Here is a 26,518-nt window from a genome sequence, read left to right as displayed (position 1 = left end):
ATGATTGGTACAGTTAAATGGATCCTTTATTGAAGGGAACATTATCTATTTTACTTCCCTATTGAGACTGAATTGGCTCCCTTCGGAAGAGGCGGTAGGTTATTTTGGAAATGGCACATGTACTACAGAGAAAGGGCAAATAGCAATATTAAAATATTTCCTCTAATTAATCTCCTTTTAATGTGCACAAATTTCATGCACAGGGCCACTAGTTTACGAATAAAGAACAGTCAGCTATCATTTAACTACTACCCCCACACAAAATACTTGTACGGGTTCATTTCTTTGGTACATTCATCTGAGTGGACTCTGATGTAATTGCCATCCAATTGGTAAATAAGAACTGTAGTCTGGAATTCATCCTCAGTAGTTGAAGAAGACTTTTTCATAAAGAAAAACACAAAACTAAACCACCTGCATTAGCTTGTAGAGAAAGAGGACTGGGAAACAGGATTTGCTAAACTAGGCAGCAGCTAGAATGCTGATGAAAAGCAAGAGAAACCTGGCCTGGATGATGGGGGGGAGGGTCACAAACACTATGGCCTCCAGGTTAGTTGTAGAAATAAGGAAAGTGCCTCTGTCTGCAATTTTTTTTCCTGCTAAAAAGCAAATGATTCCAGCACTCCCCTACCATCATTTTTTTCCTTTAAAAAAATGGGAATTATAATTTAAATACAAAGTTTTCTTTTCCCTTGTCCCCTGCCTCCCCCTACTCCTGCACCACAATAATTGTACTTTAGAGATGGTTGGGCTGGTGATAGAATTTACCCTCTGGTCCCAAGGTGGCAGAATAGCTAAGACAGGTGCATTCCAAAGATCCTGCACTCAGGGAGCAGTGGCCTCATGGTGCCACCTGGGGCTACACCAGCTGGATTCTGAGTGATTTCCTGTGGGGAGGGGAGGGAGTGCATGCTCACGTGTGTGGGAGGGGATCTCTGGTTATCTTAGAAGACATTTCTGGAAGTGTTTGGGGCAAAGAAGAAGGTTTGTGTGTCTGCTGGGCAGCTAGGGTTTGTGTGTGCACCTGCTGTTTTGTCCAGTACATCTCATCTCTGTGGAGTGCCTCCCTGCACTCTTCCCACTGTGATCCCTCCTTCTGACCCAGAGTCATTAGGTCAGAGCAGAAGAGAGTTGAAATTCCTCCCTGCTTCTCCTTTTCTTGACTTTATTGAGCACCGGCATGTGCTGGGAGCCACGCTGGCTGCTGGAGTTTAGAGTTAAGCGGGAGGAAGACTGCTCCTTGCCCTGAGGACTCAGCAGCATAGAGAGAAAGCAGTTTTGTGGACAATCTCATACAAAATAATTTCTGAAGATCACTGCTCTGCACATAGCCCCAAGGAGGGTGTAACTAACTTTCCAGGGGAATTTTTACTGAACTTGGTTGTAAGAGAAGGACTGAAATCTTGACACATAGGGTAGGAGGGAAGGCATGCACACGAACCATGGAAACAAGCAGACCGTTAGGGGGCCTGGAAGTCATTAGTCACTGCTGGGCATGGAGATAGTGGAGGAAAGAGGGGAAGGTAGATGAGGAGGGAGAGGTTGGCAAATAAGTTGGAAAGATAAGTCAGGTGAGATTATGAAGGACCTGGTAGGCTCACTCAGTAGTTCTCAAACATTTGCTCTTAGAACCCCATTATAATCTTAAAAATTATTGACGATCCCAAAGAGCTCTTGTTTATATGGGTGCTATCTACCAATATTTATCACATATAAAAACTGAAAGTGATACTTTGAAATACGTATAAATTTATTAAGATAATAATAAACCCAACCCATCTTAATATAAACAGCGTATTTTTATAAAAAATAACTTCTCCATAACAAAACATAATAAACCCATCACATGTCAAATAGCATTTTTTTGTGTGTGAAAAGTAACTTGAAAAAAATAACAACAATAATAATGATTGGCATACTTTTATATCTCAAACTAGAGGCCTGGTGCACGAAATACGTGCACGGGTGCTGTCCCTAGGCCTGGCCTGCGATCAAAGTGCAAGTGTCTGGCGTGGAAGGGCAGGTCCCAGCTGATCGCTGGGCCCTGGGCAGCACCTGGGCCCCCGGGCTCCCGTGCGTCCCCCTCCACCTGAGTCATGGCGCCCGAGTCCCCATGCAGAGATGCGGTGAGCGCAGCCAGATGCTACAGGCCGGGCACAGTGTGGGCCACTGGGCCACCCAGCACCACACAGAAGCCAGGTAGACAGCATGCTCTCTCCCAGCCAGCCTTGCAGACCAGCTCCTGTGCAAACCCACAGGGTGCCCGACCGGCCCCTACAGTCCCCAGTGGCTGCAGCCCTGCTCACCCGGAAGAGGCCGTGCAGGTGCGGGGCAGGCTCCTGACGGGCACCCGGCACCTGAGCGTGGGGTCTTCCCTGGCACACGAGCCCTGGCAACCTAGGGAGAGTGAGAGAAAGCTCTGCGGACACCCCGCATTCCCACTGCACATCCATCCCTGTCACCCTCACCCCTAGGTAGCTGGCAAGAGGTCGCAGCCCCCCCGCCCAGGTGCCACAGGAGGTTGGTGGCTGCCGCCCACCCCCAGTTCCCCGTCCCAGCCCAGGGCCTGGTCCTGATTGGGAGATCAGGGCCTGCTGGCTGCTGTTCACCATCTGTGGGGCAATGGGCAGGATAATCGGGCCCATACCTACCTTGGCCTGGCGCCGACTGCTCACCTGCTCCACCATCCCACCGTGGTCCCACTCTTGTCGGGGCCCACCAGGGCCGGCAGCTCCTCCATTGCCGCCCGTTGCCAGCTCTGTGTCACTGACGCCCGCCATGTTCCGTGCTTCCCCCTGGTGGTCAGCGCACGTCATATCGAGCAGTTGAACTCCCGGTGGAACGATGGCCCCAGGGGACAATTTGTATATTAGGCTCTTATTATATAGGAATCTTTTAAACTTCTGGCTTAATGGGAAACAGCTGGATTCTTGTATCTTCTGTATTTGATCTGTCTTAACATGTTGTTTTGGTTAAAAGGAATAAAGAAAATCCATCATTACACAGATCACTTGGAAAAAGGAGGATTTTTAGATTATTATGGATATTCTTTCTTAATACACAAACACTCAATTGGTAGTTTCTTAAAGGTTAGTTGCATTGTGGAATCTGAAACTGTCAATGAACTTTTCACAGTGTGTGACATTAAAATTCGTTGGTCTTTCTTGTTCATAGAATGGATCTGTTACCCATGCCCAATTTTGCAGCAAAATGCACTGGTCATTTGGAAAGTTCATTGAGGCAAGGAGGTCATTCAAATGTGTACAAGCTCATTTATAGCCAACTTTAAGCATTGGGAAGCTGCCAAACTCATAGTGGTGGATACCAGTTTTCCAAAATTCTAATCTTTGCTTGAAAGCTCAAATTTATCTTTGGCAACAAAATACTCCCAATTTTCCCTATAAAAACAGGCAGCCTCATTTTATTCATTTTCAAGAATAAAGGCTGCCAAAGAACTAAGCCTGATAGCTGCAGTTTGTCTGATGGTCTTTCTTTCAAGTAAAAATGGTCTTTCTTGGAAAGAGTGTCTAGTTTAGCTCACAACTCAAACAATTACAATATTCCTCAAGGTAACCATTATATTTGGGTGTACTTCCCATATCGTTACACAGAATATTTCAAAAGACTGTACTCAAGGGTGGAAATTTAATAAAATTAACCACTTCTTCTGCTTTATCGGGGACATTCTTAAGTGCAGCTGGTGGCTTATCTACCAAAAGTGCACAGTGGTGAAGCTACCAGTCCAGTTAGTGTCCCACATTGATTCCTGCTCAGGCTCCAACCATTGCACCCACATGGCTTTTGCACAATCAGTGCCAACGTCGATACAGTGAGAAAGGCAAATAATGCCTTAGTCTCATTATGAGAATGGGGTGTGCGAGCCACATTTTGAGGACTACTCTGCTAAGAGACTACAGCAGGGATGGCGAACCTATGACACGCGTGTCAGAGGTGACACGCGAACTCATTTTTTGGGTTGATGTTTCTTTGTTAAATGGCATTTAAATATATAAAATAAATATCAAAAATATAAGTCTTTGTTTTACTATGGTTGCAAATATCAAAAAATTTCTATATGTGACACGGCACCAGAGTTAAGTTAGGGTTTTTCAAAATGCTGGCATGCCGAGCTCAAAAGGTTCGCCATCACTGGACTACAGGCTATGAGTGTTCACTGTGGACAAGTAGGACCACTGAGGGTCTTGAAGAGAGTGCCTCCGTTGGACACATTCTCCTCGGAGTGCCTCCAGCATCCTGGCCTCTTACAGCACTTAGCAGACGTTCTATAGGGCCTGTTAGGAGTCTGTCTCCTCAAGAAGATGGAGCACTGTGAGAGCAGAGCCCTGCTGCACTCATCTGCACCTCACACGCCCAGAGGCCCTCCGTAAGTGCTGCTGAGAGAATGCTCCGAGGGTGACTGGCCGGTGACGTGAGACTCTGGACCAGCAGGAGACTTCAATCATCCTGTTGCCTTTGAGTGTCCAACCCATTTAGGAAAATGTTCACTTGTGCCTGTTTTAAAAGACATCTGGGGCACACGGTGCAGTATACAGATCTTGTAACATAGAAACCCACACCCGAAACTTATATGTTCATGTTGACCAATGTCACCCCAATACATTTGATTAAAAAATAAAAAAGACAATTTGAGGGAGATTTGACTGCGCCATACTTTAACCCCTCACCCCCAAACCTGTCTCATGGTTCTGCTACCGGCAGGGGTGTTCTGAGTACAGTACTATGTGCCTTGTCTTTCTGGAGGAGAAAGGTTTATGTGAATATAGGTTTTGCTTTTATGTGTCACATCCAAAAAAATTAGCTAGTGCAGAACCTTAATTTTGTTGGCTTTGGTCTTTGAAACATACTAAAAATTATATTGACAATGTTGAAAATTCTTAACTATGTACTTTTTAAAATCCCTATTTATTTACTTTTGATGGCTTTTTAGCAGGAGAACAAAAGCTAGAGATTATATTAATGTGGTGTTTTTTTTATTATTCACTGAACTGTGGAGAATTATATTTCTATTTCCAGATGAACTAGCTATAGAGGTCTGTTTTTCCCCCAAGAGATCTGGATAACAATTTTGTTACATTTGGCTTTGCCTCTGTAAAATCTAATGCCTCTGAAAACTCAGTTTGAGAAAAGATACCACATGTTGGCAAGTCACGTGTGATAAAAAGCCCTTATGAATCTCTCTTCCCTGATTATGAAGTCATCTTTAATTCAGTTCAATAAAACATTTAATTTTGTCTGTATCTTCAGAGAGAGAGAAATTCACAGGTCAGCTTGTTCACAGAAAACATTTAGTAAATGGAAGTATATGACCTTTTAAATCATCATTTCAGGCCAATTAAGCTTGTGTAAAAAATCTATTTTATATTTTCCTCATGAAATCTTTGGGACAAAGATCGAAATCTTTGGAATAATAAAATTAAATGTCTCTATAAACCTTCTGAGAGTCTTGTACATTAAAAAAAATTATTCAAGGAACTCACTTTATAACCTGCATTAAGGACTCCTATTTTACATACTTACTAGGGTAATTTATTAGTATTTTTAAACAAAATCAACTTTGGGAGGGTTGGCAGCCACAGTGAACGGGCCCCTCTGGATATGAGTCAGAACTGGCTGCTTGTGGCGATGCCCCACACCTACACCAACTCAGGGGACCTAAGGCACTCGGGGGACTAGGAAGGACCCATCCAGGACTATACGAAACTATTGTTTCCATTAATCATGGCACTAATCTCCACCTTATGCTGCGGGGTGTGGTATTTTATGATGCACGATCTTGGCCCATGAGGAGGAAGTCTTTTGAAAGGCTTCCACTTGGCTAACCCCACTCTGAGAACTCTTCACCCACAGCCCAAGGATCCAATGAGGACGTTACACCAACTGCCAACTATAACAGGTCTAATTATACAGCAAAGTCTGTGGAAATGACCACCACAGACCCAGTGAGTCCACAGTGAACTGGACTATAGCCTAGTCCAGTGATGGGGAACCTTTTGAGCTCGGCGTGTCAGCATTTTGAAAAACCCTAACTTAACTCTGGTGCCGTGTCACATATAGAAATTTCCTGATATTTGCAACCATAGTAAAACAAAGACTTATATTTTTGATATTTATTTTATATACTTACATGCCATTTAACAAAGAAAAATCAACCCAAAAGATGAGTTCGCGTGTCACCTCTGACACGCGTGTCATAGGTTCACCATCACTGGCCTAGCCTCTATTTATCACCTGGCCTCTGTGAGCCCTCACTCTGAGGGGAGGCGGGGGGGGGGGGGGGAGGTTGAAGGGGAGGTGTCATGATGACACTTGGCCTCTCCAGGTGTCAGTGCCATCTCAGGTCTGTATCTCAGGTCTGTGATTGAAATGTCTGGGTAGTTCCTTTCCCCATGGCCCAGTCACTCAAGTAAGTGGCCTTAGGCCACTTTGAGGAAAGACAGAGGAGCTGTCATGGGATATGCTTGCCGAGCACTGCAGCATCCTTCCTCCTACGGCTGCAGCCCCTTCAGTCAGTGGGTTACTACGTCGGAAAATTGCTCAGGTCCGGAAACTGAGCAAGGGACTGGCATTTTATTCTTCCTCTGGTTGTTGAGCAGTGTTCTTGTTGGTTGCCATCTGTGTGTTTCCCCTGGTACATCATGCTTTCTCATCTTCACCTTGTGGGTCAGGCCTTGGCTGTCTGTCCCATTTTCTGGTCATTATAGCAAGAGCAGCCTCCCAGCTCTGGCAGGTAAGTGCTGCCCCCTGGCCTTGACGGTTTCAGGACCCCACTGTCCCTATGAGTATCATTTTGTTTTCACTTTAGAAAGTCATTCTCTTAAGGTTTCTGATAAGCTCAGAATGCGATATGTAAAATCCTTAGGTCTCTTCTAATATGTATTTTAGACTTCCTTTCTAGCAGTTGGACTCTGATTGCATGGAGAAAAGATACCACATGTTGGCAAGTCACGTGTGATAAAAAGCCTTTATGAATCTTTAAGAACCATTATTATTTTGAGTACATGGGCTGCCGGGCACACTGAGTTGCAGAACTTGAAGCACAATGTGAGGCTGGGCTCCGCATGAGAAGAGCAGGGCAATAGCGCTGGCCCTGTCCACTGCTGCTCCTGCTAGAGGCCTCAGAGCAGCCCCGTCTGCTGGATGCGCCCCTTGGGGCCTCTAACGGAGTGGAGTCAGGGCTCTTGATTGCCCTGGTTTTGCGACGATCCCATTAATAGATGTCGGCTCCATGAAACCTGGTGATGAGGCAGTTACCTTGCATGTGATAATACACAGAGGTCAGTTTCAAGTTAAAAAGTGCCAACAAGGTTAGCTGTTTCTTTATTTGGGAAATGTGTTCCTGAAATAGCATGTTGAAATTGTAATGGGCGAATATTTCCCTTGAAGGAATACACAGCCTGGTTTCTTTCTCTCTGAGAAAGCAGCGTTCTTGGGCCCACGTAGGATGTAGAATTCCACCCAGCCTTGACGGGTGGGGATCGCAGGGCCGAGATCAGGAAGGAAGGAACCCTGCAGGAACCCCGTAGGAAGGTGGAGCCCTAGGGCCTGTATCTGGCCGATGGGAGCCCCGGAACATGGGAGGTAGCCCAGTTAGACAAACCCGGCCTGAGGAAGTCCTCAGCCTTAGGAGTGAGCCACGAGTGTCGACACTTCCAGGGATGAGTGTTCCGGGGCTTTCTGAACCAAACACTCTCTGCCTGGCTAGCCTTCCCCCAGCACTTTGACTTGTCCCACAAGCACATCTTCTGGACATTGACCCTTCCCATTCCCCACCACACAACCATCAGTCACCTACGTCCCTGTCTTAAGAGGTCCCCAGTCCCCTCCAAAGATAATACAGTGGCTACCTAACCAACATGAATGCATCCATTCACTCTTTGGCTTAAGCACACCTCCAGATAATTCATTCAGCGAAGTCTTTTTTTTTTCTTTTCTTTTTGGTGCATTGGCTATGAGTAGACTGTGTGGACACACAGAGAGACTGTAGAATTAGGGACCAGGTCTCCCCAAGTGTGCCTGCCAGTTACAAAAAGGAAAAGGCAGCTCTTGCCATGTGGCAAAGTTGAACCATTATCGGATAAGACCTGAACCCCTACTATGTGCTAGGCTCTTTGCTAGAGATTGAAACTACACTGGCAAGAGTTCCTTTCCTCAAGGAGTTGAAAAGGGCACTTTGGATCCTTAATGGTAAGCGTGGGGACATGTGGTAAGTATAGGGCATCTAGCGAGAACACACACAGGAGGTACCCAGGCCGCAGGACTCGGCTGGTTAGGTAGAGAGAAGACTGGAAACAAGGCTTCATGTGGACACATTGCCCAGAGGCTCTTCATTGGGGCAGCAACCCCTTCACACATGTGCTATCTTTGATCGGTGTATGTAACTCATTTAGAGGCCATGGCGTGTCCCTAGAGCAGGGTGTGTGGTGGGACAGAAGGTGAGCTGGGCTGGTTGGGCAGGTGGTGAGGAACCGGCAAGAGGGGAGAAGTGGCGCGCAGTCGAGTGCCCTCCAGAGAGAGGACCTCCACATGCGGGACTGTAAGGGGAACTGGGCCGTAGAGCACTTGAGGGGCGTCCAGGCAGCAGCTGTCTGTCCAAACTACCAAACTGTGCGGAAGGCGATGATAGAAACCCAACAATCACCGCTGCCTCGCAGTGAGGATTGTGTTGCAAAGGTTGTAGGAGGGCTTTGCGCTGTTCTCACCTGTCAACACTTTCACGTGCATCACCAAGCCTTTCAGCATTAGAAAAAATGCTGTGGTCGCACAAAAAAGCTGAGAATCGCTGCATTACAGTCTAAACCACAAGAAGCAAAGGCGGCACATTTTCTGCTTCCCGCGTCGGTAACGACAACCCAGTCTGAGCCCACTGCCAGCCTCTTCCCTGCGCTGAGAGGGGAACAGCTTGCTCAGTGAAAGGGTTTAGGTAAACGTTTCCTTTTGCTGTAAAGGACAAAGCAATTTCTCTACACGTTTTTGAAAGATTGTTTTCATTCTGAGAGTTTGACTTTAGTCCCACTTTCTGAAGAAAGGGCAGGGGGGATATTAACAGTTTCTTTGGTACTGCAGGCAACAAATTACCCACAACAATCTTCGAGGCAGGCGCCATGTGTGAACACGACCACTGGCCACAGCCTTACTGTGGGTTGGCCATGGGGGAGGACGGGGGCGGGGGGGGGGGGGTGGCGGGGCGGGGGAAGGTGACTCCTAGCCAACAGGGGCTGCCTCTATTCCTGCCCGTATGGCCCCCAGCTGTGGTACTTAGCTGTAACTCACAGGCTGGGGTGCTTTGAAGACTCCACCCTTCGGGGAGACACAATTGGAAAAGTCACCTCTGCACTGAGGCCAGCCAAATGCCCCCCGAAGCTGCCCTCCCCAGCAGCTCACACGGCTGGTCTGAAATGAGGAGAGGCCGGCGTGACTCTGACTCTCAGGGCACCGGGAAGCCGGTGAGTGGACTGGACTCTCTGAGAGACTGCGAGGCAGCTTAGAGCCATAAAGGGCTTTGGAAATAGCATTTCTCTCTCCAGATGCTCTTCAAGGACGACTTATGTATCCCCGCCATCAAGTCCAGGTTTTGATTAACTCACTCTCCTCAGGTCCACCCTGCTCAGCATCAGCAACTCTGCTGCCGGCCGTGCCCTGCAGGGAAAGGACAGGCAAGTTCAAGTCCGATTTCCAGGGCTTTGCATATGTCCTCACTTTATTCTCACAAGTCTATGGGATGCATGTTATTTTCCTTGTGGTGAGATAATATGGAGAGAGTGACCTTTCCCCTGACAGTTCATTCTTTCACTCCTTCTCCCCCCTCAGCGGGCCAGTTAGGGACCACAGCCATCGCAAAGGAAGCCAGGGGAACATTTCTGGGTTGGCTTCCATGAGCCAGTGGCACGGGCAGTTATCGGAATTGCTGAATTGTTTGAGGATTTAAAAATAAAAGAGAGAGAGAGAGAGAGAGAGAGAGAGAGAGAGAGAGAGAGAGAGAGAGGAACTGTTTTTTGCCTCTCTCCTACCCACCACTCCCACTCCCACACACACACTAGGAAAAGGTGGTGGGGAAATAAGAATACACTTTGGAGGGTCCTAGAGAGATGGGCTGTGGTCACAACAACGTCCCTCGCTCCGCATGCTCTCCTTACAAAGTGACGGTGATGGCTGTCCCAAAGGAGGTGGGTCTGTGTCGCCTCCCCTTGCGTGTGGGTAGCTGGGAGCCAAGGCGGCGGCAGCAGCAGCAGCACTGTGTGGGTTCTGAGAGCAGTTCTTACAAGGCCATGCAGCTCTGCTTGGAGGCTGAGACACTTGCCTGTGACCCCGAGCAGCCATGCCGTGGGGAAACCAGTCACTGGAAGGGTCTCGGGGAATATTCTGGCCAGCAGCCCAGCTGAGGTCCTAGCTGACAGCTGCCATCCACAGCCACACATGTGAGGGGAGAAGCCTCCAGATGATTCCAGACGTCAGAGCAGAGAGAGGGAAGGTGTACCATGTGCTCTTTGTGAATTCCTGACCCATAGATTCCTTGAACATTAAAAAAAATAAAAGATTGTTTTGCCCAGGCACTAAAAGTTGCTGGTTCAATTCCCCGTCAGAGCATATGCCTAGATCAGTGATGGCGAACCTTTTGAGCTCGGCGTGTCAGCATTTTGAAAAACCCTAACTTCACTCTGGTGCCATGTCACATATAGAAATTTTTTGATATTTGCAACCATAATAAAACAAAGATGTATATTTTTTGATATTTATTTTATATATTTAAATGCCATTTAACAGAGGAAAATCAACCCAAAAAATGAGTTCACGTGTCACCTCTGACACGCGTGTCATAGGTTCGCCATCACTGGCCTAGGTTGTGGTCTCTATCCCCACTAGGGGGTGTGCAGAAGGCAGCCGAATGATGTTTCTCTAACTTTCCTTCTCTCTCTCTAAGATATATATATGTAATTTTTAAAAATGGTCGTTTTAAGGCAGTGAATTTTGGGCTAATTTGTTATGCAGAAACAAATAACTAAAACAGGGTCCAGCCTTCTTTTACCAGGGCTGGGAGAAGTGGTAAATCCTAATGGTGGGTTTGAGGATTCCAGAACAGAGGATGTGTTTTCTGAGAGCTCTTGCGGGGAGGCGGGGGGCGGGGGGGTTGTGGGGGGGGGGGGGGAGAAGGGGCGGCGGGGGAGGTGGTGGTAAGACTTCAGAAACAGAATGGCTACATGGTGGCAGACAGGGCCTTGGGCAGCCTCTCAGGTGCTAGATCCCAGCATGCTCCAGACTGAGCAGGTCAATTCCTCTGCCCACGAGCACGGCATAGATGGGAACAGACAGGAAAGCAGTGGTCACTGTGAGGACAGGTGACCAAGGTCAGACAGGGTGGCTCAGACAAAGCCCATGTGGGCAGGTAGCACTGAGGAGCAAATGCTGCAGCCCCTGCCCGTGCTTGGCAGTACACTGGCCCCACATTGAGACGCGGCTAAGAAACCTTGGGCTGGCAGCGAATGGGCCCAGGCCCCTTCTGGATTCTCAGGATTAGAGACCAGGAGCAAAAGCTTGACTCCAGGTGCTCAGAAGCGGTAGAAACCCTTTGTATGTATGTATTCCAGGCACGTGTCCCACACGGTCATGCCCCACACGGTCGTGCCCCACACGGTTGTGCCCCACACGGTCGTGCCCCACACGGTCGTGTCCCACACGGTCGTGTCCCATATGGTCGTGTCCCAATGGTCGTGTCCCACACGGTCGTGTCCCATATGGTCGTGTCCCACACGGTCGTGTCCCACACGGTCGTGTCCCACACGGTCGTCTCCCATATGGTCGTGTCCCAATGGTCGTGTCCCACACGGTCGTATCCCATATGGTCGTGTCCCACACGGTCGTGTCCCACATGGTTGTGTCCCACACGGTCGTGTCCCACATGGTCGTGTCCCACACGGTCGTGCCCCACACGGTCGTGTCCCACATGGTTGGTCTTAGCTGGGAGCATTGCAAGTGTGCTCCTCTGGCTTTGCTTGTCAGAAAACCAAGAATCTTGGACATCAGAGGAATAACGGTGTCAGGGGACCCTCGATCTCTTCCCTTGATGTTTCAACAGCTTGAGCAGCTATAATTCAACAAAGGATTCCCTACTCAATGCACAAACACATCTGAGAGATCCACTCATTGAAACACCTGAAGGGGATCACGAGGTTTTTCTCTTTTACTGTGTTAATGTGATCAACTAAATGATTTTTTAATGTGATGTAAAGTCTTTCTTATATTCCTGAAATAAAGTCTACTTGGTCATGGGGGAAAAAAGAAAACCAAGAGTCTCATGGTAAACCATACCTATACAGAGCCCACAGGTAGCATGGAGGAGATAGGGTGGGCTTGGGGGGAGCTATCCTGGACACCACAAGGAGCAGGGGTGGGACTGCTGAGTCCTGCAGGAGTGTGGGCTCAGGCCAGCACTCACCTCCTTTCCTGCATTCAGCTGCCAGGACCTGGGTGGAAAAGGCTCAGGAGACTAGCACAGGGTGTCCTTGAGGCCCAACCTAGAAGGGGAGTGGCTGCATGATCTGCTCAGGCAGATTGGCCCTTGAACTTCCCCAATGAGACCCCTGAATTCTGTTCCAGCAAGTCCCAGTAAGTGAGGCTCAGAAGTCACTGATGGGTGTGGACAGCCTGCAGAAGGGAACAGGAGGTTCTTAGTGGTGGCCGGTGCCAACCAAAGGCTGATTACAGTGGGGGTGACGGATGTTCTAGCAGATTGTTCCAGTGTCCACAGGCTCCCCAGTAACATGTGGGACAAGGACACAACCCTGGAAAACAGGAATAAGCAAGGACACTGCAGGGGTTCAGAACACGCCATCCCCAAATATGCCACTTCTGCATCTTGATTACTTTGAGGTGAAGACAGTGGAGAAATACCAGATGCAGGAAGGGCTCTCTGACCTCCTTCTTTCTACCGAAAAGCAGGGCATAAATTTCCTGTGAAAAGGTGCCCTCCCTGTACCTGGAAAAGGAGAACATTCTTATCCCTAGAAATGGGGAAGTCGACCCACAGATGACTGTGTACAAGCAAACCTTCCAAAACAACCTTTGCCTTCCACTAATTCCCCTCATCTTTCCTAGTCACTTTCCCACAATGTACTGCCCCCGCCCAAACCTCCTTTTCCTTTGTTTTGTCATCTCCACAATTTATCATTTTTGTTGAAATGGCATAGAAACTCTAAGGCCCATTCACTTCTCTGGGTCTCCATTTCTTATATAGGAAGGCCTCTATGTACACACAAAACTTATATCCTTTCCTCCTGTAAGGAGACAGAGGAAGAGAACTCTCTGCTCAGTTCCCCCCACCCCCGTCCCCCACACAATACATTGCCCTAGTAATGCACCCAACAGTGATGCCAACTGGGAGAAACCACGAATTCAGCTGTACTCTGATTGGCTCCCATCCTCCGGGCAGCCCTGTTCTCAAACGGTGGAATTTAGTCCTCTTCCTGGGGAAGAGAAACAGGAAGAGGGGCCCGGGTTGGGCGTGGGAGCCTTGGGAAGAGATGCCCCCAATCATTTGGGACTTGGAATTTCTTGTGTAGTCATTTGTGTGCAAGTCCCACTCTCTTTCTGTGCTGTATGTGACAATACAGACGGAAAGGTTTTCTACTGACCCAGCATTTGGACAGCTGAGGTTTTCAGACCCCCACCTGCATGAATGGAGAATTTCACTGCACAGACCGTTTATGTTCCCACCCAGCAGCGTGTCCACTGGCATGTCCAGAGCTAAGTGATCTCGGTGACAAGTTGTGGCTCCTGAGAATATCAGCACAAGGCCGCTCTCCACAAGACCCCCGCTCCTCTCTCTTCTCTCCCCGCTCTTGCCTTTTTCTTCCACCACAACTACCAGCTGTAATTGTATACCTTTTAGTTCCCCACCTCCCCTGCTGGGAGGTCAGGGCTGGGTCATCTATCCTGGGAATACGGCCCTAGATCTAGGGAGCCAAGGTGTGCTCCGTGGGGAGAAGTGGCAGGTGGCTGGGACCCTCAGGCAAAGCAGGCAGCAGCGAGCCCCTGCAGATTCCCTGGTGCACACACTGCCTCATTCATTGTCAAACACTCAAGCTCATCATCTTACCCAGAAGGAGGCCACAGACTGTAATTACAAGACTCAGGAAGGGCAATGCCATTTTAACTCGACAGTAATAGTTTTTCCTAAGGGAGTGTTACCTTGTTGGGTCCAGGGCTGTAAAGCAACATCTGAAAATTTCTTTGAAAGTCGTTGCAGAATGTTGAACGCCCAGGGAACAGTTTGATGTCAGAATCAAACACCTGCTTTTTGTCTAACCTTCTACTCTGGTTATTTTGCTTTGTTTTCTCCTGTTAATGGCTTGATCAAATAAAACATTTCCCCTGGCTTTGTCCTAAACAGAACTAGAAAACTCACCAAAACTAATTCACCCACAGTTCCTCTGACCAGCGGCACGCAGAATATGATCTTCAAATGAAAGATGAAGAGAATCGGACCTGAAGGCTGAGCATGTGGGCCTTGGTCAGGAACGCCCTATCCAAATTCTCCCCCAATTTCCACCTCTTATAGAACTGGTGGGGGGTGAGGGGAGCCCTGTGGTCTGAGAGTCCAGAGGATGAAGACATAAGCAGGGCATCTGCTTCTCAGCTCTGGCAAGGAAACATTCCATTTGAAATGTGAGACTCTCTCATAGTAATTGGTTAAATAATCACAGTATATTCTCTATGAAGGAATAAAATGTAGCCATTCAAAATGTGAAAGCTACTCAATGAGAAATATTTATAGATATGCATCATTTATTGACAGATATTTAATGAGCTATTGCTAAATAAAGAACTTAATCTTCAAAACCACGTAATTCCATATTTGTAAAATACATAGTGTGTATTTATAGATATATCAGAACATTCACCACATCACTGTGTCCCAGAGGGATGGAATTAATAGGTAATTGTCTTTTCTTCTCTGTGCTTCCTGGGAGTTTTCACATTTTCTTAAGCACATGCAACTTTGATAAGTACAATTATTTTTTTTCTGAAAAATAAAACGAAACGTTAATCTCTCTCTTATCCACATCCCCCTGCAAGTGTCCTTTTTCTTATTACATTTTGAGTTTTCTGTGCCGATGACTGTTCTTCAAAGCAAATGAAGGAACAGAAATAAAAGCCACAGGTGCTGGTGCTAAGTTCTCAGCAGTCAGCAAGAGCACACATGTGCAGGACCTGCCTCAACAGAGATTAGCAGAGCCTCGGAGGCAGCCCCCGGTGAGAGGAAGGGGGCCTGGGGCAGAGGTATGCATCCGGGTTGCACATTGGAACCACCTGGGATGCTTTTAGCACAACTGATGCCGGGACAGCAGGAGTTAACATCTGAGTGTTTCCAACATGCAGCCAAGGTTAAGAACGCCTGCCCAAGGCTGGGCGCCTCCCCTGCGAGCCTGTCTTCCTCATCATGCAGGCACCTTCTCTGGGAGTTTCTTACATCTTCTCCTGTATCAATTGTTGGAAAGAATTTGATTGTCAATGTAGCCTCCAAAATTATAACTGAAATGGGAGGCAGGAAGATAAAGGCTTTTAGGCCATGTCTGGAATTGAATAGTGTCCCCAAAAGATTTATGTCAACCCAGAACCTTAGAATGTGATCCTATTTAGAAATAGGGTCTTTGCAGAAATAATCAAGGTAAGATGCGGTCATACTGGATTAGGATGGGCCCTAAAGCCAATGATTGGTGGTGTCCTTAAAAGAAAAGGGAGGTTTAGTGACACATAGTAGGAAGACGTCTATGTGAGGACAGAGGCAGAAATTGGAATGATTCAGCTACAAAGAATGGCAAGGATTGCCGATCACCCCCAAAAGCTAGGAGAGAGGCAAGGAATGGATGCTCCCTCACAGCCTCCGGAAAGGGCCAGCCCTGCTGACACCTTGATTTTGGACTTCTGGCCTCCTGAACTGTGAGAGCTAAGACTAAGCCTGCTGTAGTAAGCCACCCACACTGCAGTCATCGGTTTCAACAACCCTAGGAAATGAATGCAGGCTGCTTCAGAAGCTTCCCCATTGTGTCGCTACAAGTCAAACGCTCACCTCGGCACAGCTGTTTTCTGGGCCTCAGAGGTCTCTCCGTAACCCGCCCAGTTTTCTCTGCGCACGTGGGGGAAAAATGCTTCTTCAATTATGTATGTCAATTTTCTTTCAATTATGTGTAGCACAGGAGCTATTTGGTTTGTAAGGTGGAAAAAATCCTCACTCTATATTTTGTTCTGTTGTTTTTCCCAGCTCAATCGGGAGACTTTTCTTATTAGATTCACTGACTTGGTAACTAATGAGAATTGCTAGCCTTTGAAAAGCAATTACTTCTAAGTAAAACAAGCACTTCTCTGAAAGAGTCAGAAAAGGGCTGAACGTACTGTAAACAAGGTACTGTAGAGAGGGGTTCTGCTGTTTCTGCTTCTATCTTGCAAAACTGCTTCATCAAGACCATCTGTATGAGTCATGGCTGAAAGGTGAGGCCTTAAGTGGTCATTGACTCTTTTCCAGCTTTCCAACGGGTACCACCAACTATGTAAATTAAGTTGCATTCAGTGGAAAAATAATTATTGCGTGCCCTCTGTGCTAGGGGCTGGAGATGCAAAGACATCCCCACCCTCAGGAGAACCACGGTCCAAAGGAGGCGGAGAAGGAGCAATGAACTAGGGCAGAAGTGCGATGCAGAGGCATCCACCGGCGGAAGTGCTGGCCTGAGATGACTTTCCAATTAAACACCTCAAATTGAACATGAATGTTTCTCTCTGCTCCGTCCTGAAAATACACTCAAATGAAAGTAGCAAGGAAAAGGCATAAACTGAAAAAGGCAAAGAGCATTGGGGAAGAGACAGCTACAAATGAGAAACATCATCGGATTTGGTGGGGTGGAAGACAGAGGAAGAAGAGGAGCAGAGAAATCTGACGACCAGGAGACACCTGAACTATGGGAGGTGGTAGGGGTAGGAGGTGAAAAACAAGGGGTTTGATTGAAATTCTGTTTAAGAAGAAATGATATCCCAAGTCCCTCGAAGCCAAGGGGCCACCTCCCCACCCAAGGAGGAGAGTCACTGTTGGAGAGCAGGACCAGGACGGATGCAGCCACAGCAGGGAGCGGGTGGAGTGCTGTTCTGAGAGTGAACGCTGGCCTCTAAACCTCTGCCTCCAGCCCCACTCCTAGGAGGCTGACACCGGGTACATCGCCCTCACATAGGAGCTTAGTGGATTCTCTCTGGAGAAAATAAATGGCCCCAAAGACAGGATATACAGATAATGACAGGGTTTCTGGAAAAAAAAAAGAAAAAAAAATCCAAGTCCTTGATGAATTATCCTATAGATCCCCACGATAAGCCCCTCCTCCATGGGCACACAGAGCTTCAGTCAACCTTCTAGTGTTTAATGAACAGCTCTAGTTTCCTCAGACACTTGAGGAAAGGTTTTAACATGGAACATAGAAATCAAAACTAAGTGGGCAGCACAAAAGCTCAGCAGAAAGAGTAAAACAAGAAAACTAAAAACACGGAAAATGCATTTCCATACCAAGGAGAGCCTGCTATTAAAAAGGAATGTCATTACAATGACCAAGAAATAGAAACAGCTCAGATGTCCACAGACAGATACATGGGTGAAGGAAACATGATGCACCACATAGAATGGAATATTAACCAGTCTTAAAAGAGAAGGAAATGCTGATACATGTGGAACGTGGATGAATCTTGAGGACCTAATGCTAAATAAAATAAACCAGTCACAGAAGGACAAACGCTGCATGATTCCACTTTTATGAAGTGTCTAAAGTAGTCAAACTCATGGAGGCAGAAAGCAGAATGGTGGTTGCCAGAGTCTGGAGGGAAGAGGAAATGGGAGAAGCTGTTCAATGAATACAGAGTTTGTCACGCAAGATGAAAAAATTTGCAGAGATTTTCTGTAAAATGCACGTAGAATTAACAATACTGTATAGTGCACTTACAAATTTTTTTAAAAGGGTAGATTTCATGTTATGTGTTCTTTACCACCATTTAAAAAAAAACCTACAAAATTCAGCTCTGGCCCATGTGGGCTGTGTGATCCTAAGTCACTTACTTTGCCCTTTTATAAAATGTAGGGAAATAACTACCTTGCTGAAGTGTTGTGGGGATTCAAGCACACAAGGTACAGAAAGCACTAAAGCCCGCAGGAGAGAAAACAAGAACAAAAAAGGACATTGCGAGAATGATATAAAATTCACGGGCCTTAAAAATATGCCAGCAGAGCCCTCATTGCTGGCAGCCTGCCTCGCTGCTTGGTGCCCAGCTGCTGGCCTACAGCATGGCTTCGATTACATGAAGTCCTTTGCCAGATTAGGCCAGTGTCGGGGCGCTGGCTCATCTCACTAGGGCTTTTGGGAAAGATGTAAAATTTGGTGCAGATGCCCAAGCCTTAATGCTTCAACTGTGTAGACCTTTTAGCCAATGCTGTAGTCGTTACTATGGGGCCAAAGGCAAGAACAGTGATTATTAAGTAGAGTTGGAGAAATCCCAAAGTAACAGAAAGTTGGTATGACCGTTGCAAAGTCCATTGACTTAAAAGATAAAAATATTGGCACTGAACTTGTTCAAGAAATTGCCAATAATACAAAGGAAGAGGCGGGGGATGGCACCATGACTGCTACTGCACTGGCACACTCTGTGGTCAAGGAAGGCTTTGGGAAGACCAGCAAAGTTGCTAGTGCAGTGGAACTCAAGAGAGGGGTGATGTTAGCTATTGGTGCTGTGATTGCTGAATTTAAGCAGCAGCCTAAACCTGAAGAAATTGCCCAGGTTGTTACAATTTCTGCAAGTGGAGACAAAGAAATTGGCAGCATCCTTTCTGATGCAATGAAAAAGTTTGGGAGAAAGAGCGTCATCACAGTAATGGATGAAAAAACACTGAATGATGAATTAGAAATTATTGAAGGCATGAAGTTTGATCAAGTTTATATTTCACCACAATTTACATAGCAACAGGTCAGATGTGTGAATTCAAAGATGCCTATGTTCTATGGAGTGCAAAGAAAATTTCTACTGTCCAGTCCATTCTACCTGCTCTTGAAATTGCCAATGCTCACTGTAAGCTCTTGGTCATAATTGTGGAAGGTGTTGAGGGAGAAGTTCCAGGTACACTTATTTTTTTTAAATCCTCACCCAAGAATATGTTTTTATTGATTTTTGAGAGAGTGAGAGAGAGAAACATCATGCGAGACAAACATTGATCAGCTGCCTCTGGTATGTGTCTCAACTGGAGTTCAATCCCACAACCTAGTCTTTACTAATCCTTGGTCCCCAAAATTCTGCACAGGAGAATAAACTCCTGGTAGAGATTACACATTTTAGTTTACAATATTGGCTCAAAGATGGAGGATTGAATAAGGCAAGAGCAAACAATTTTTAAATTTTTTAATTGAATTTATTGGGGTGACAACCTATCTAATAAAAGGGTAATATTCAAATTTACTGTCACTCCGTCACAAAGATGGTGGTGCCCATAGCCACAAGATGGTTGCACCCAGTCCCCTCAGCCCCGCCGGAGTCTCCCAGTCCTGGGGGGGTGGGGGGGTGTGGGGGATGCCGCTGAGAGTGGGCAGTCTGAGTGGCCTGGTGGAATGCTTGCTTCGTTGCTGCAGCAACTAGGTAAGTGTTCGGCCCGGGCCGCGGAGGCCTCTGGGCAGCGGGTGTGGAGTGGCCAGGGCGGGACTCTTGCTTCATCGCCACGGCGATGAGGCAAACGTCCCACCCCGGCCATGGAGAGCCTCTGGGCTGCGGAGAGCCTCTGGGCAGCGGGTGTGGAGCGGCCAGGCCCCACAGAGAGCAGAGAACCACAGGAAGTGGGACCATGCCGTCAGGGCTCCCGGATTGGAGAGGGCTCCCCTGAGGGCTCCCAGATTGGAGAAGGTGCAGGTCGGGCTGAGGGACCCATCCCCGGTGCACAAATTTCATGCACCGGGCCTCTAGTTGTTTAATAAAAGTATATAGTTTCTGGTGTCCAATTCTATAATACATCATTTGTATTTTGCATTGTGTGTTCACAGCCCAAGACAAGTCTCCTTCCATCACCATTTATCTCCCCTTTACTCTCTTCTATCTCCCTCACCCCTTCTTTCCTCTGGCAATCACCATACTGTTGTCCATGTCCATGTGTCTTTTTTTTCTCCTTTGCTTAATCTCTTCACCCTTCTCACCCAGCCCTGCCTCCTGAAATCTGTCAGTCTGTTCTCTCCACTTCAGTAGTTTATTTTGTTCATTAGCTTTCACACATAAGCAAAATCATATGGTACTGTATTTTTCCATGTATAAGATGCTATTTTTTTCTAAAATCGTTAGACTGAAAATCGAGGGGTGTCTTATACATGAAAGTCAACCATGGAGGGAACCCCTTGGGTGCATAGCTGCCCATACCTGTCAAACAGGCTTCCTCCAATCATGAGCATTATTGTTACTGACGTCATAATTGGAGGTGGAGGAGGAGGTGGAGAGTGTGCAGATGCAACAGGGACCAGAGTGTTCTGAGCCCATAAAGATGTAAAAAAATAAAAAATAAACACCGGTAAGCAATTGTCTTGATCTGCAAAATTCAAACAGAATGTAATCAGCTATGCAAAAGAGCATGGAGATAGAGCTGCAGAGAGACAATTTGGACCTCCTCCCACTGAGTGTATGATCAGACTGTGGAGAAAACAGGGAGAACAACTCTTTAAGATGGAAAAAAAGAAGAAGGCCCTAAGAGGAAAACCAGCAAAATGTTTAAAATATCGATTTCTTAATTTTGAGTTTGAAAAGTGAGGGGCGTCTTATACATGGGGGCATCTTATACACTGAAAAATACAGTATCTGTTTGTCTCTGACTGGCTTAATTTATTTTAAAAACGATAGTTGTGTTGTCTCCAGTTTCTCCTCTGATATTTATTAAAATGTCTCCAAACTTGGTAACAAGCCACTAATGAGACAGTGGCTTCTAATCATGTGGAAATTTCAATTCATTTTCTAATAGCGACTTTAAAAAAATATATCAGAAATGATCATTTAACAAAGAAGAAACTGTTACCTTGAGAGGAACTACCTATACTTTTATGTACTTAGAAGATCTTTTTTGTCTGAGCTTAAAAAACAGGAATAAAAGAAAACAAATAAAAACAGTTAATAGACAAAATCCTTGGGGAAAATAATTTAAAATTAAAGTGTTTACTCAATCAGAAAGGCAGCAGTTAAACATAGCAGAGTGCCATAGATATGTTTTGTGAAGAATCTCCAAATTAAACTTTTTGCACGAGAGGAACCACATTTTGGAAAAGTGGTAAAATATACAGTCTAGTCTTTCTTCCATGAGCAGGTCACCCGGAGTTGACTGTCTGCTGGCCTCACAGAGCAATGAGCAAGACAATCTTTTTTAGGTATTAGTTACTTTACATAATAACTGGGTGGCCAGTATTGTGATCCTCCATGTAACGGTGAGACTAAAAGTGGCAAAGTATACATCACATAAAACTTAGCGTTTTAACCAATTTTAAGTGTACAATTCAGTGGCATTAAGTACATTCCCAATGTTGTGCAGTCATCACTGCTGCCTGTTTCCAGAACTTTGTCATCCTCTCAAACTGAAGCTCAGCATCTATTCAACAATAGCGCTTCATTCCCCCTCCGCTGGCCCCGGTAATTTCTGTTCTTTCTGTCTCCGTGAACGTGTCTAGTCTAGGTACCTCATAAAAGTGGAAGCAGACATTTGTCCTTCTGTGTCTGGCTTATTTCACTTGGCTAGATGTCTTCAACATTCATCCATGTTGCAGCACGAAGAGTCACATTTTATAAAAACAAGCCAGAGTCCCAAAGAAGACGAGGCAAGAAAAAGAAACCCTTCCCAGCCCATTTAGTGGCTCAGCCCGCCACCTGCCCCCTTGGTGACCCATCTGACCGAAGTTTACTCTTCACCCTCAGATGCAGGGCTCTGTGGTTTCCTTGGTGTCACTTCGCTTCCCACGTCATCACACAATGTTGAGCGAGGCCCTTCCTTTCACCTTTTGCTAAGCTCCCACACAATCCCATATACTTTGGGGTCAGGGAGAGAGTCTTGGACTTGATGTGGCCTGGGGTGATTCAGTTAACCTCTATGACCTTTAGCTGTCAGTGAAATGGGGATAAGAAAAGCCATGGCCTGGCAGAGTTGTTGAGAGAATTGAAGGATAAATCAAAGTGCTTTGCAAACTGCAAACTATTATACAAATATCAAGTCAGGCTGATCAGAGCAGGCCCTTATGGGCACGTGAATACTCTGCTGTCCTTTCACACAGAGCTGCCCAAACTGTTTTCAAACATGAGCCTTACCCTTCAGGTAAGAACAGTACCTAACAGAGCCTAACAGAACAGCGAGACAACAGCCAGGGTGGCGGCGGTGTCTGTTATACACGAGACAGCTTTCCGCCTGCAGTCTCACTGCTACATTGAGGATCACAACACCGGCCACTCAGTTATTATATAAAGTAACTAATACCTTAAAAAATACTGTCTTCCTCATTGATCTGTGAGACCAGCGGACAGTCAACTCTGGATGACCCGCTAATGGCGAAAGGACTAGAATGGATAACTGTGCCCCCAGAGAAGCAGACTCTCATTTTGCCAATCGGTTCAATCTGCCCACCACTATCTGTCCAGAGTCGCTAATGAGTGGCAAAATTGACTGCTCTCACCTCTTCTCCCAGCAAGGGCTGGCTTCTAGTGGAAGTGCTAATGAGCCCTGTCACTGTACTCAGCAGGAGGTCAAGGAGAAGTACGAGTCCTGAATAATCCACTCACTATGGCAGAATATTCCAGAACCAGCTATCAAATGGGAACAGCCATCCTCTCCCCAGCTCCTCCTGCTTGGTCAGAAGCTTCCAGATTCTGCTTTTTGCACCAGGATCAACACAGTGTCTCATTGTGTCAACCTTCATACCGTCAATAAGTTTAGGCCAGAGAGGGACTCAGCGACTCGATTTATTTGACCACTGGTCCCTCAGAAAGCAGAGAGGGAGCCCATCCCCAGGACTATGTCTCCTCCACCATTCTTCAGCCTCTTCCCCCAGCAGATAAGGTAATAGCTACTCTAGAAAGGCTGAAGACAATGGACATGCCCAGGGTAAAAGAATTGTGACTAAACCAATTTTAAATGGAAAAGGTTGGAGAGTCCCACAAAACAGGTCGGAACTTGAGCTTTGCTGCAAGTATGGAATGTGTGTGGACGCGCTGCCAGAAAAGGCGTGAAAGGATGCAGGCCAGGCCGGACAGCCTTCACCCTGGGGCGGTGGGTGGTGGGGAGTGGAGATGCAATTGTCAAATGTCAGCTTCCTCCCTGGCTGGTCTGTAATAACAAGCATGGGTAACTTTTGTATTAAAAAAAATTCAATAACATGAAAGAGAATAAACAATCTAGGCTTTTTCTTGTTGAACAACAGTATTTCATATCCTGTAAAACTCCTCATTTTATAGCAGAGATGAATCGCTCATAGTCTCCTGAGAGCCTAGACCCACGGTCGGCAAACTGCGGCTCGCGAGCCACATGCGGCTCTTTGGCCCCTTGAGTGTGGCTCTTCCTAAGCCTTAGGAGTACCCTAATTAAGTTAATAACAATGTACCTACCTATATAGTTTAAGTTTAAAAAATGTGGCTCTCAAAAGAAATTTCAATCGTTGTACTGTTGATATTTGGCTCCGTTGACTAATGAGTTTGCCGACCACTGGCCTAGACCATGAGGGTGGCTGGGTTTGCCTCTTTCTAGGTAAAAGAAAGAATGTATTTCAAAATAAAATTGGTTCTTTTATGACACCCCAAGGCCCCAGTTATCTAAAAAGAGGGTGCTGGAGATTGGAATCCTGGTTAGGGTTGGACGGTGAGGAGTTGTGTGGCCTGTGGTCACAGTTCCTGGCTAGCCTGGCCCGTCAACCCCCAGGCATTGTAAGGACACGGAGCTCATTGGTGCAACATCCCAGGCAGTTATTGATGCAGTTAAGTTTTACAGCTGGAAGGCATGTTGGGAGCCAGCAGTGACAAACTTGGTTCATTCTGGGGAAGCAAAAGGCCCATTATGAAGTTCCTCCTGCCCCGGGTTTCCTCTACCTGCAAGACGCAGCCTCGGGACTTGCTATAAATTCAGCTATAAACCGAGCATGTGCACATATCCGTTGCCTCAGAGCCCATCTTCTGCGGGAATCTCATAGCCCATCTTACAATCCTCTCTATTAGATGAGCTTCATGCAATTCTGTAGGGAGAAGTAATAGAAAAGTAATATTCATAATAGAAATTTTTATAATTCAGGGAAGGAACTCATGAATATTATTGGATGACGCATCCTTCCCACCAAAGGTGACAGCAAACAGATTAAAACAAAACCTACACTGATCTTCTGTCGCCTGGCTCTAGAGAGTGCTGGGCCAAACCACGCCTCGTGGAGCAGGACAGCAACATCAGTTTTGTGGTACAACAATCAGTCCAGTCTTGCAACAGCAACGCCAAAGGGGTCCTGACATAGGTGCTAGACCAAGAACATAAAGGATGAGGCAAGTAAAAGTAGGGACTCCAAGGACAGTGCAGGTGTTTCAACTGTATGTGAAGGGATTAAATTGAAAACAAAAGACCCTTCCTGATGGCAAATATTAAACTGTGGACTAGACCAAGAATCACTGGAGATAACCTCCTCTTTTTTTTTTTTTTTTTTCAGCTAGACTTTCTTTTTTCTCTGTGTTGCTGTAGATCGCCCCTTGCCTGCAGGGATTGAAAGCACCGGAGCTTTAAGGACTCTTCTTGTTTGGTCCCTAAGACTTTCTCCCTTTCTGGCTTCCCAGCATTCATCTTCCATTTGTTGTCGGTGATTCATGTATGGCCTTGGCTTGCTATGCAGGGCAATGCATGCTCTGTTCTGCTCTGAAGAATTAGAAAGGACACAAATGCCTCCGGGTTCCAAGAAGGTCCCTTAAGATTTCTTTTACCTCCATTCACAGGCGTGAGTTACCAAGATGTGGCATTTTCAAATTTATCATCCCTTTTCCAACTTTTCCCCAAAATACATTTTTGCCCCTTACAGTCCGCTTGGCCTGACATCACATGTTGAATGAGTCAGAGCTGTCTGACTTAAATGCAGCTAACACTAAAATTGTGTTATCGATTTCTGATGCTCTCTTTGCTTTCCCTTGCTGTTGGTTTGTGCAGGTTGGTTCAACTAATATTACTCTAAAGATGTAATGCTGGCATTGGCTCTGTCTCTTCTCCTACTTGCCTTGCTTACTATAATTTATTGGAGTTACTTACGTCAAAATTTTTTTTTAAGATTTCAAATAATGGATTTTTTTCATTCTAAAATAGTTCTAAATGTTCTCCAGTCTCCTGTCTACCATGGAGCACATCTATGCTGATCTGATGTATTCCTGCTGAAATGCATAGGGTATTAGCAAACCAGTATTGATAGTACACAGGTTTGAGCACTGGGAGGTCCAGGAGAAATCCTGGCTCCATTACCACTACGTTCCTGATTCTAGGCAAGTTGTTCATTTTCTTTGGACCTCAGTTTCCTCATTTATAAATTGAGCTCTTTGCATGTATCTCCCAGGGGTTTTGTGAAGCTCAGATGAGATTATGTAGGTGAGGGTGGTTTGTTAATATTATTACTATTATTCTCTGACCCCCCTACTCAACTCTCTCTTTGATTGGAAACACACCCAGATAAGGGCAGAATGGTCTCACGGAGGCCATGGGAAGGCCCCGGGCATGAAAACGGCTCTGATGTCTCCTTCTTAGTCTCCTGGCTAATGTCATCTCATCTTTCAGGACCCTGTCTAAAAAATCACCCCCTGAGAAAACACCCTTTAATTCCCCAGGTCAACATAGGCTTGCCTTTCTTTGTTTTCCAATAGTATTTACTATACATTTCTCTCCAACTATGTAATGCAGGAACCAGAAAACCCCTAGAGAATTCAATAGTTAGGAGTTTAATGCCTAAATGACAATATAGATTAGGGAGTAGAGGTTATAAGTGACTCTGTTACACTAGTTATTACATTCACTAAAATAAACCAATAAAGATGGCATCTTAGACAAAGAGACTAATAATACCATTTACACATTCTGCATTAGTAGTAAGGTATATTGCATGATTAACATCCATTTTGTTAAGATAAAACTCTTTAGGCTCTTCCATCCTTGGCTGTTTCAATGGAACACTTAAAAATGAAAACTTTACATTCTTATAGATAGCACGACTATAATAAAAAGAACTCACTTTCCCATCTACTTTGCCCCTCAAATGTGCAATGTTTTCCCTCCACTCTCCCCTTTTTGTTGTTGTTAATCCTCAACTGAGGATATTTTTTCCATTGATTTTTAGAAAGAGTGGAAGGGAGGGAAGGGGAGAGAGAGAGAAAGAAAATCTTGGATGCAAGAGAGACACATCAATTGGTTGCCTCCTGCACTTGCCCCAACTGGGGTCAGGGGATGGAACCTGCAACCCAGGTACATGCTCTT

General features: G+C 46.1%; 1 pseudogene; it reads left to right on the top strand.

Moving 5' to 3' along the window:
* Nucleotides 1–16,492: 16,492 nt before the first annotated feature.
* On the top strand, nt 16,493–22,808 carry LOC132236671 (60 kDa heat shock protein, mitochondrial-like; annotated as a pseudogene).
* Nucleotides 22,809–26,518: the final 3,710 nt, after the last annotated feature.

Source organism: Myotis daubentonii, chromosome 6 (assembly GCF_963259705.1).
Source record: "Myotis daubentonii chromosome 6, mMyoDau2.1, whole genome shotgun sequence".
Classification (NCBI taxonomy): domain Eukaryota; kingdom Metazoa; phylum Chordata; class Mammalia; order Chiroptera; family Vespertilionidae; genus Myotis; species Myotis daubentonii.
This window is presented reverse-complemented; position numbering and strand designations above follow the sequence as displayed.